An 11,843-nucleotide genomic window follows, 5' to 3' on the forward strand; every position below is an offset into this window, starting at 1 on the left:
TACTCCTAATGTGTGCACAGGATAGAGCTAAGGAAGATCAGGATGGGAAGATACTTTGATTTACCAGGAAGAATCATATAGTTTGACCAACACAGAAGCCAATATCACACCTCCGGTGGCATGCTTCCAGGACAGACAGTTTTGCCCCTGGACCACATTGCCTCCCTGTTATCAGCTTTGTAGCCGGGGCTTTCTGTGAGAATAACTTCAAGGGCCTGGAGTCCGCGACTGAATTGCAGTTGAAGTGGCGCTTGATATCGGTGCCTCATTTTGAGGTTGCACTTGACTGCTTCCAACAGCAAACTAACATTCCCTGGGAGCAACAGGATAGCAGAAAATCTTCAAAAGATATTGCCCCCTCATATATAAAACACTCAGTGGTAATTCTCTGTCAGAGAAGGATTAAATATGCAAATTCCTTTGCAACTGCAAGGGGATCGCCTATTATCCCACCAAGGCAGACCTAGAATAAGGCTAACAAAAGCTTGGTCTTGTTTGGGAGGCTCTCCAATGCTGATGCTGTATTTGTACCCCTTGCTGACAGGACACATTGTGCTCCCTCGCACCCATTTGCGTCCCACCGCTCTACATTCTATTTCTCCCAGCACCTTCCATACTGCTTCTCTCCACCTGCACCCAGTGTTGCTTCTCGCTCCCTCCTCTTGCTCCCTGTCAGTGATTCCAATACCCCCTCCAAAATGTTGCCCCCCCACCCGCGTTACTTCCTCCCACCTGCTCACCCTACATGTTATTTTATTTACGTTCACTGATCCAACTAGTATCAGTAAATTAAAACAAGCATTTGCAATCAATAGGTCTCGCATATTTAGAACAAGTTAACTGTCATCTTTTGACAACAGCGCCCACGAGCAAAACCAAAAGAAATCATGAGAAGAAACCGAGAAAAGAGGACTTGGCGAAATAAAATAAAGTTAACTTTAAAAAATAAAACTTTTCAGTTTTGTTTGTCCTGCTGGCCACAATTTTGCCAGTCACAAGCTTTCTGTTTTGGGGCACTCCTAAGTTAAAAACAACAACTAGTACCTCAATCACGTCGGGAGCAGCGGACAGGCTCTAATTAAGTTGCATCAATTAGTGCTTGATCCCTGCTACACACAGAGAAACGGAAGTGATGCCAGGCGTGCCTTGATGAATTACGAGGCTGTAAAGAAGAGTGCCACGCAAACCAACAAATGGTGACCGACAGGCAGGCTAATGGTGACCGACAGGCAGGCTCTAAGGCCTTTACGGAACACAATGGAATCTCGTAAGCGAGACGCATGCACAAGCGCATGCACTCATGCTCGACCACAACAAAAAAAACACAAAAAAGGGGCTTGTGTCATTTTGTAGGTGCATGCATGCACGGTGTGCACACATACATAATGACAGTTTTTCTCTTTTTTAGCCATGCCTCACAGCATCGGGGATGCTGTACAGCATGGCTAAAACGTCTGGCAATGCCAGTAGGACCCATAGGAGAGACCTATTGATTCTGACAATGCTTGTTATCATGTTGTTGTAAAATGCCACATGCCACAAAAGTTTGTCAGGCACGGCTGTAGCTCCTTTTCTCCAAATAACGTTAAGTGTTGAAGCTGAGTTTTTATACAGATGCCTGCCTTCCCACCACCAAGGTAAACGCTGTCTCACAAGAAGGACCAATGGAAGAGTAAACATATTACACTTTATGTCTGTAGCGAATTTTCTTACTACCTAATCCTTGCAAAATATATGTATTTGTATAAAAGCATTTAAACAGACATCCAAAAATACTTTCCAAGACATCTGATCATGCGCTTGTATGTTACACCACCAGGCACTCTACAAGGCCTGCTTGCATGTTTCAATACCACATTTTTCCTGCATAAGCCTAGATGGCCTCCTTTTTCTATGTGACATAACCATGTGTACTATTCTCCCCTATAGATCGCAGTTTGAACAGTAATTTGCTGAGTCACAGTGCAGATATGGTAGGTTTTGCTGGCTTCTATGGCCCGTCCCTCTCTATTATTGTCCCTTTTTTAATATTATTCAGTGTTCCGTGCTCTGGTTCTGGGGCCAGAATCTGGTACTGGAACATACAGCTTTTGCTGCAGTCCATCTGGCAAACTACTATAAGTGACAACGATCGTAAACATTAGTTAGCAGTGCAGCATCTCAGCTGCGACCTATGGGGCCTGCTGCCACCACTACTGAAGGGTATGAACCGCCACCACTTCAGCCGAAGACTTCAACAGTACAAAGTCTTCAACTTTACATGTCTCTTGTCTGCCATTGCAGCCAGTGTTTATAGTTTTAAATTGCCATTTCAACCTGGCAAAATATACGTTTCACAGGCCCAAGCCTTTCTTTTTGATAGATGCACCCCTAGTGTAGACCCTGGAAGTGGGCAAGGTGCAATGTATTTAAAAAGTTGGGCATGTACTTTGAAGTTTTACATGTCCTGGTAGTGAAAAACTCTTAAATGTGTTTTTTCAGCACCGCAAGGCCTGCCTCTCCCAAAGGATAACATTGGAGGTAATTTATTATATTATATTTAATAAACTAATTTCCAAATGGGAACAGGTAGCCAGTTCATGTTTAGTGTAATGAAAAATCCTCTCACAGTAAGCTGGATTACAAATTGGATTATAAATTGCAATATTGAAAATGCCACTTTTAGAAAGTTGGCATTTTCCTGCTTTAGCCATTCATTCCCTGCAGCCTGTCTCCGGGTCACATGAATGGGGGTGGCTGACAGTTAGGCTTTTTGTATTCTTCCTAAACAGCCACGTGCAATAGAGAGTGTATGTGTGCCTAGATGGGCTATCTCTGGCGAGATGGGAGGGCAGAGCTGGAAACAGCCCTACTTCCACTTGAATAGCTTCTGTCCTGCCTCCACACAAAGGGCTGCATACCTCCTGTAGTTAGTCTTGAGCCAGGGAAGGCTGGAAGCCTGGGGTTATCAAAGGGAAACCTCTAAAAGCTTTTCCCTCTTGAAAGGAAGGCCCAAGTATAAATATTGGACCTTAGACACCAACTCATCAGTACATTTCTGGACCTGTGGATACCCTGCCAGGAAGAAGGAATTGCTGTGCTACGGAAAGGACTGCCGATCTGCTGGTCTTGCTGCTCTGAAGGACTGCTGCTACGAGGTGCTGACCTGCTGCCCTCTTGCCTGGGTAAGAAGGACTGGACCTGCACCTGTTGAACTCAGGATCCCTGAGAGACTACAAGTGCTAGTTGGCTGTCTTCCTGACTGGAGCCTAAGGGACCGAAGGCTCCAACAACCTTTAACCCAGCACCTGGACTCGGTGATCTGTGAGTCCTACCTTGCCAAGTAGGGCCACCCCGGTCTTGGACCCATGGAAGTGGACCTGAAGGTTCTCTGCCAGCCTGTGTGGACCCAGAAGGACCAACTTATCCCCTATGCTGTGTGGCACAATCCTAAGCAGAACCTACGCATCACCTCCTTTGTGAGATTTCTCTCAGTGCAAGGCTCCACATCAACCTCACTGCCCACATCAGAAACGCCACTGTGCGAAGCTTTCCCGACGCAGGCCCTGCATGGCATATCTCTTGTCGATGGCAGTCTAGAAATGATGCAAGTTATTGCATTGCAGTCTCACAGCTCCTCAGAACCAGTGCATCTCCTCAGGCCCACCAACTCCCCCAACGAGGAACCCCATTTCCTACACTGACTCATTGGTTATAACCCATAAGAAGCAGACAAACCCTGTACCTCAACCCCATTACTGTGTGTAGAATTATGGTTTGTTGTTACTGAAGTACTTCTGATTTTACAATAAAAGCACTCATCTAGGCAGCATCTCATTGTGTCTGTTGGTTGATTGTTCACTTTTGAGTTGTTGTCTTCCATACTACCTCCCTGAGAAGCCTGGGACTGCTTGCCCTGTCTACCCAGAGTCAATTGTTGAAGGGGTGTACTCAGCCCACTTTGCAGAGCCATCGTGGGACAGACCCCAGGACAACAGTAGCAAACAACTTTAACGACCACCGCTAGGCTCAGTAGCTCCTGTCTGTCTTGTGCCCGCGCCACACAGGGTCTTACACGCTGTGCTCAAGTATGGACATCACAATAGCTTGCAGGGGCAATAAAAGAGTTTGAACAGGTAAAAGCAACCCGAAACCTTGCCTGGTTGGATTCTTGTGGTTGTTCCTCTCACTCCCAAATGCTCAGGTTATGTCATGTCAGTCTCTGCTTTCATACCAGACAGACAGGGAGCAATGTTACCAGTCTCCAATATTTCTGTTACAAAGTAAGGCAAGAAAGAAAATTGTAAAACAATAATAATCAGGGACAGGGACCAATGGCAGATACTTCTATTACAGTGTGGTGGTTTCTTCTCCCTGCACATATACACAACTGTTGGTGATGATGGTTTATTTCAACATAATCACTCCCCTACACCTTGACTTACTAGACTTAAAATAAATACTTTTACGGCAAAAAAGGGTAGCAGTTTGGCTCCGGGTGTAAACTAATGTAACAATCATGTTGAAGTGGAAATTCTTCCCATTGGTTCCAGCTGGAGAAAAGTGAACCCAGAATGATCAAGACAAGAATACAACTTAACTATAAACTGCAGATGTAAACCTTTTCATATTTTAAATATCTTTATTGGCATTTTCTACATATCAACAATTATGCTGTCATCAAGTTTCGGTTATAAGAGGTATAGCAGGTGGTCATAAGCCTATCTGCAGATGTAAATCTGAGCTATTTTGATGGCTTTTATGGAAACCAGAGGGCTTTTCGCTAGTGACAGGTGTAAAAAAATATGGATGCATTTAAGGTTTTTTCAAAGTTACTTTTTCTCATAATAGTGCTGATCAAGCTGTGGTAAGAAGGGTGTTGTTTTTATAAACATCTGTGTGTTTCTTATGCCTGTAGCAGTCACCTGTGACGCTGTTGCTGAGTCAGTAGTTTGGGAGTTCAGCTCTTTCAGCAAAAGGAAAGAGGAAGCATTTGCCGTTGTGCAACGTTGGCATGTGTGGTGTGGCGTGGTGTGGTGCGCTGTGAGGAAGGCAGCAAAACATCCATAGCGAATGTACCTTATCAGCATCTATAATGCTGTCCAGCATAAAACAGAAGGTGCCACATGCATGGATGACAGCAGTTCGGACATTTTATTATGGTCAAGGGCAGAACTTTTGTAGAGCAAGAGAAAACGTCAGTCCTGGTAAGATGGTCCTCTGATGTGTTGTGGAAGGCCTTTCTGGGGCGAGATGTGGGTTCAGCGTGGGAGGTCGAGTATGACTTATGGCAACATTATCCATGGTCTTGCTGGAGTCTGTCTAGTAGCTGCTTGGAGGTTCCGGAGCAGAGTACAGTGCTGTTGTGTTGGTACTGTCGTTAGCAGCAATCGTTGGGGCAAGCTGCATTGCCCTCCTGGCGATGGCATCTGCACTTATATTTTTACAAATTATGGTTGTGGCTGCCTAGCTAACTGTTATCTTAAAATGCTTTACTTATGGGTGACACATCTTATGTGCTGTTCAATGTGGATTGGAGTGGGGTGGATTGAACTGGAGTGGGTTGGATTGGAGCCAGGTGGATTGGTGTGAATTGGCGTTGGGTGGATTAGATTGGAGTAAGGTGTTTACTGCAGTTCCTATAGGAACTTGAGTTATAATGGGTGTAATGAGGGTGTCAATAACGTTAAATACCTTGTCCAGCCTAATTGCCAAAATGTGAATGAAGGAGTAATTTGAAGGGCCACAGCAAGAAAATGATAATTTTCTGAGTACAAATTTATATTAAATAGTGCTTGGACTCTGAGCAAGTGAACAAAGGACTTCCGGTACCCCATCATTTGCCAATGTCAAATGTATTGGTAAATTCATAAATGTACACCCATTGGATTTAACCTATGCCTATGTGTAGGTTTACATCTTGTTTGGAATTCTCATTCAGTCAATCTGAGGAGTACTCCTGGTAAGCTGCAAAAGTCTCACTGTTCCTTCATAGGACCTCCTCGATTTGGATGTAAAATATGAAAGTAGCAAACACCAAATCATAAAAATAGACTATATTTTTATAAATTAATACAGACCCTGATGACCAAAAGCCACGGAGCGCTCCAGACATAGAGATTTTAGAAGATATTATTGCATTTAAATGCAATCGAAAACACGCATTGGTCAACAAAAAGTTTGTAAACTTTTGAAAAGTTTGGAACAGTTTGATTACTGTGACTCAGGTTGGGCAACCAATTCTGACTGGACAGAGGTCTAGGGAGCCAGATTGGACACTTTGGACAGTTACCTGGCTACCAGAGAATCTCTAAAGGCAAGTTCCAAACTTTGCAGGACAACCGACATAAACATGAATGGATTGGCTCTGATAGAGAGGATACAGGTAAAAGATGCTCAAAGGATGCTCTGGTTGTGGTGTGGTTGTTGGGGGGGGGGGGGCTTTGTGGTCGCTTCTCAGTCCACAGGTTAGGTGGGGTGACTTTGGTCACAGAGATTTGGGTCCCTCAAAGCCCTCTAAAGAAGATCCTGGGCTACTGGTCTCCTGGCATCGTGGCTGTAGAGAAATCCTTAGTTGGGGGTAAGTGTCCCTTGGGTGTGACAAATTTAGTCCTGGATAACACTGCCAGGTTGTGTAGACTCAGGTGCAACTTTTCACTATCTCGGATTGGTCTTCTTGGGTGCCTAGCGACTGGTAGAGGCAAAACATCAGAGGTGGCTTCCAACTTGTCCGTTTGGACTTCTTCAGGTCTTGTGTCCCTAGAGCTGGTCTCATAAGATCAGCTGATTGATCACTGGAGTCACTGCTTTGATCTGGGGCCGGGAATCAACTGTTCCCCAAGCCAGGAGCCATAGACACAATCCAAGCTTCACTAGCCCAAAGTGCAGCAGGTGCAGCCCTTCCAATGGTGCAGCTTCTCTTTATGCAATCCCAAGGGCAGCTTGGCAGTCGTTCCTCAGTCCCCTCACTAAAGCCAGCAAGACCTAAGGGGCAGTGTGCAAGGGGTGCCATATTTATCCCAGGAAAGAGCCCAGAGGGAACAGTGTGGTCACTAGCCAATGGGTCCTTGGGCCCACTCCTACCTAGTGATGAGTTTCCTGTGATTTTTGGCATCTGGCTATCTCAAAATGCAACTTTCTTGATCCTTCAAGATGACACAACCCTTCTTCAGCTGCCAGGAGCTTGGTAGCCCACCCTAGAGGTGTGGCTACCAGAGGGCTACACGCCCAAGGAAGACTGGTTTGGTGATACGTTTTCCGTTTCTGGCCCTACCTCCACTTTGTCTCCAAGAACAAAAGGCACCCTGCGCACACATTTTAGAACTACTTCCCTCACAAAGGCGGCTTCCCCTTTGAAGCTCAAGTTTTCAGCTAACAACCCTGGAGGCCATCGTGGGTGAGAAGTTAACACCTTGCTCTGCGGCAACTGCCTTTGTTCCTGAGCCTGGGAGTTGTACACACATTTCCCCAGGTCGGTAGAAAGCTGTCTGTGTGCCAGTGAGATCACTGAACTAGCTGGAGTACAGAGTGATAACTTTCTAAAAGTTGCTAAACTTTAATTTTGATATTAAATTCGACCTAGACATTAGGTCAGGTTTAATGCCACCATTAATTTGATACCTTACATGACCCAGTTAGGTAGTCCCATTCAGAACTTAGCCAGGCTGGGATGCTAACTTGTTACCCCAGGTTAGCATTGGGGCTACTCAGTTATCCACAGCAAAATTACATCTTGGAAGTGTTGCTGCTAAGACATATGAAAGATATATGTCCTACTTAACAATACACCCCCTGCCATTGGCCTCTGTAACCCTTCCTTAGGGGAGACTTACAAATATTGTTAAGGGAAGTAGTGAATTTGCCATTGGTTTGAATGGCAGAGTAGAGCTCGCACTGTAAACACTGTCCTTTCAATCTAGAGGGACAGGCTGGGAGCCATTTTGTTCTTTGCTACACACAGGGTGGTACACACAGTGCTGCAGCCCTGAGTAGACATTCTATGTTGGGTGTAACCAATTTGACATGCCATTTATATAGGGTCCGAACAATGGCACGGAGGTCTGGTTATCAGGTCTCAGTGCCCTCTCAGAGTCCAAAAAAAAACCTGCATCTGCCCAAAAATGGGGGAAGGGAGTGAACATGCAAAAAGAGACATTTCCTTACAGTGGGCAGCTGGGACCATGCTCACCACCCATAGATGAGGCTCGGTGCTCCACACATCGATTCACGGCGGGCTGTACAGGAACTGGGTTTTAAAGCAGTTTTCTGGCTTTGACAGAATGTGCAAACCCACACATATCGCTAGCGAGGCGGCCCCTTCTGATTTAATTCATATGCTGCACTCTTGTAATCCATGAGGTGTGACTGTTGTATAACCATTATGAATAAGGACGCGGTGCCTTTAGCACTGTTTCTTCTTGTTGTATACTGTGTTGTGTTCGGCAGAGTACTCAGTTCAGAATGGCCACTGCTACTTTGTGAGGAAAGTCTTCACAAAAGAGTAAGAACGTGGAGACTCCTGAAGTGGAGGATGTACTACAGATTTCCAGAGCACACCTCCAACTCATGATTAATAAAGGTGTAGCGCTTAATGATCCTCAAACACAGCGACAAAAGATGGATGAGGATGATGACCAGGCCCCCTTCACTAAGGTAATGACTGGGACGAGAAGGACCTTATGCAGGGTAAGGAAGTTTATCGGTAAGTAATGGTTTTAGTTACTGCCTTGTTCACCTTCCTTTGCTTCTGGGTTGCACACCCTGCCCACGCAATATACAATCCCACAAGGGAAACAGACTTAATCCAACTCTCTGCACCACTAAATCTTGGTGGTCCTAAAGACGAAATGGGCTGAGAAAACATATTTTACTTTATAGGACATTCTTAACTGCGAGCATCTACCTACAGCCAATGGGAGCAGATTAACTACGACATAATATAACAACACTATGCTAATGTAATATTGCAGGCGATTGCATCAATTTACAAGCTCAAATCCCCATTTTGTGAATACAAAACAGAAATTTGCACTTATAAATCAAGTAACATGCACAGGTAGATTGAACTTACTTAAGCAAATGGATTTTTGAATCTGGCTCAATGTGCTGCCCTCATTTTAGCTAATTTATTTCAGTGAAAGGAGTCAACGCTCTGTCCTACTGTGCCCCAAAACACATTTAACTTTGAATGATTACTGTTCAATTCTCAAGATTTCCAATGCATTTCAATCAGTATATAGACCAAATTCGCCTACATATTCAAGTCATTACTAAAAGGACCAGGTGTAGATGTTATAGTGGGATCAGACATTTTGATGAATTTCTAAAATGAAGAAATCCAGCCTGACCAATACAGGCTGACAAAACTTAATTTGCATGAAAGGTTAAAATGACAAAATACATTTTCCACAAAAATATGTTTTAGTTGAGCAGGCAAATGCAGAGAAAGAAAAGGACAGTGTGACAAAGAGGTAAAAGGTCCTAGGCCCCGCTCTCCCTGTGGTGCTTCATCGCTCTTGCTTCATCCCTGTTTTCTGAGGGTTTCCTCCGTGCTTTTCTTTAATTTTTCATTCCTTCCTGTTCCCTCCTTTTCTGAGTGCTTTCTCTTTCATTTCCCCCCATTTTCTGAGTGCTTCTTCATTGTTTTCCCCTAATTTTTCACGGATTCCCCCTTTCATCCCCGTTTTCGGGGTGCTTTTCCCTCATTTCTCACTGCTTTCTCCCTCCTTTCCCCCATTTTCTGAATGCTTTCTCCTTGCTTTTCTCCTGCTTTCACTGCTTCTCCTTGTTTTTCCTCTTATTGCTGCTCTTGCCTACCGCCTGCTTTCCCATCCAGCCCCACCCAGTGCCTCTCCCTCCTCTCAGTACCTACTTAATGGAGGTGGATGAGTGCAGTGTCATGCCACTGGCCTGCCGAAGGTGCACCAAAGGCAAGCCCGTCTGCGGCTGGACCATACCCTGCACCAGGAACCCTGGTTCTTTCACCCTGCGCAGCTACACTGCCGCAAATCTCCGATCCTTGGACCACAGGTGCACTGACAACAACTGCTGCCGCACATCTCTACACACCACCAGAGGACCGTTCTCCTGCCAGCCCTGCCACTTCACCTGCAACATCGAAGCAACCAACAACGTGGGAGACACCGCAAGCACAACTGCGCCCACAATGCCAACCGAGACCGCCTCAGCACAACGCCATGGAATTCTACTAAACGAACGATCGCTCGACAAACTGAGATCTGGTACACAATCTCATCCGTCATCCAGGAAGTCATCTTTCTCACAGACACCAGGCTGCACCCCGCCTCCATGACAGACAACTCCATCACCACACCCAAGGCTACAAGATAACACACTGTGACTGAATCAACAAACATGAAGGTGGAATTACCATAATCTACGAGGATATCAGCCGCTGCACAATCTCCTTAGACCACCCAACCCCAACAATGGAGCATCTGAATTTCCAACTTCACCCAGACTGAAAAAGCACCATCAGAGGCACCCTCACATATAGACCACAAAGACTGCCGCCCAGCTTCTCCAATGCCATCCCGACCTCATCGCCCAAATTGCAATTGACTTTGAGCACTACATCGTCCAAGATCTTAATTTCCACCTTGACAACACCAGCAAAACCGACCTCCTGTAAAGCAGGAGCAGCACTGGCTTCCAAAAACCTCTCAACGACCCCACCCATATCACAGGAAACACATCAAGCAACAAAGTCAAGTACAATCACGTCTCACAGCTCACCTGGTCCGGCCATTACAGCGTCCACTTCACCAACTCAGGATATACTAACACCGGTACCTCACCCTCCCAGCTCCACAAGCTGAAACTGGAAAAGCGTATCAAAAGACCAGTAGAACAGCACTCTAAACTCCCACCTCCCTGATCATCCGACACAGAAGAGGCTGCAAACAATTACTTCCAGTGGATCTTGGAATGCGCCAATACAATTGCTCCCGCCAAGCCACCCAAACCCAAAGTACCAGGCAGAAGCGTCAGCTGGTTCACCGCAGAGCTAAAATCCTCCAAACACTACTGCCAACAACAAGAAAGGAAGTGGTGTACTAGTGAAAAGACAGAAGACCATACCACCTTCAAAACAGCACTCAACCAGTACCAGGGCCTCCTGAGTGAAACACAGAAGAACGCTCTAGCAGGCCGCATAGAAGCCAGCAAGGAGCTCTTTGCCATTGTGAATGAGTTCTCCAAAACCGTAGCCACTTGGATCAACATCACCCCTCCCAAAAACTGAGTGACACCCAGGGGGACTTCTTCCACCAACATTCTTCTTCTTCTTAGCCATTTACGAGAACTTCAAATCCCAAACCCTTCAACAGCATCATCCTACTCACACCCACAAATACAATCCCAAACACCTGTTCATCCGTTGGGACCCTCTCACAACTGAAGCCACAATTTCCATCATGACCTCCGTACACTCAGGAGCACCTACGGGCCCATGTACCCTCCACATCTTCAACTTTAGTAGCAAGACAATTGGCGACTAACTTAAGAAAGTCCTGAATGCCTTCATCACCACTTACCCGAGGACTGGAAACACGCTCTAGTGAGGCCCCTCAAGAAGAAACCATCCGCTGACCCATCTGATTGGAAAAACTCCCAGCCCATCTTCCTGCTCCCCTTTCCAGTGAAGGTTCTCAAAAAAGCAGTCAATCAGCAACTCCTCGAACACCTGGAACACTGCAACCTCCTGAACCCCTCTCAATCTGGATTCCAAGCCAACCACAGCACCAAGACAGCTCTAATCGCAGCCACTGATGACATCAAGGTCTTCCTCGACTGCGACGAAACATCAGCCCTCATCCACCTGACAGCTGCCTTCAACACCATCT

The sequence above is a fragment of the Pleurodeles waltl genome, chromosome 8 (assembly GCF_031143425.1).
Source record: "Pleurodeles waltl isolate 20211129_DDA chromosome 8, aPleWal1.hap1.20221129, whole genome shotgun sequence".
NCBI lineage: Eukaryota > Metazoa > Chordata > Amphibia > Caudata > Salamandridae > Pleurodeles > Pleurodeles waltl.